Below are 787 nucleotides of genomic sequence, written 5' to 3' on the forward strand. Positions count from 1 at the left end.
AAGCACATCTACAACATGGGCCCACCCCACCAAAAAAAGAAAACTGTTTCTTTGGGGGATCAATAACATTGACAGCCAATTTATCTCTTAAGGTAGGGGCTTTCTTATATAACATTCTAGCAATATCTGGGAGTAAATGGCCTATAATTCTGTCTCTTTTTAATATACCCAGAATAGTTTCTAGCTCTCTGTACTAGGCAGAATAGTTAGTAATGAAAGTCACGGGCCTCTCTACCTCCTAGTTTCTTCTTCTCATTTAATAGTGAATTCCTATCCATAGTTTCTATTAATCTATTTGTCTTTCTTACTTTGTCCTCCTTTTAACCTTTTTCTACAAATCTCTTCATAATAGTATCAGATTAATCTTCATAATCCTGTACAGTAGTAACTGTACAGTAGTACAGTTACGTCTGATCCGTATCATCTGTCCCTTCGGAATAATATTAACCCATTGTGGGTGATGGCAGCTGTATGTCGGTAAATATCCATTCCTGTCTGTAGTTTTAAAGAATGTTTTAGTACAAAACTCCTCCCCTTTTATAAAAATTGACAAATCCAAAAAAATTGCACTTTTCTCCACTTTATTAATAGTAAATTTAATCCGAAAGTTATAAATTTGGATACAATGTAGGAAACTCATTGGTCGTTGTCAGGACCATCCCATAATACCAGTTTATCATCAATATACTTTTTCCAGAGGGTAAGTCCATCCCATTTCCCACTATAGATAGTCTCACTTTCCCACCTGGCCATAAATAAGTTGGCCAGGCTGGGAAAGTGAAATTTT

Source organism: Nanorana parkeri, unplaced genomic scaffold (assembly GCF_000935625.1).
Source record: "Nanorana parkeri isolate BGI_ZX_2015 unplaced genomic scaffold, ASM93562v1 scaffold3550, whole genome shotgun sequence".
Lineage (NCBI taxonomy): Eukaryota > Metazoa > Chordata > Amphibia > Anura > Dicroglossidae > Nanorana > Nanorana parkeri.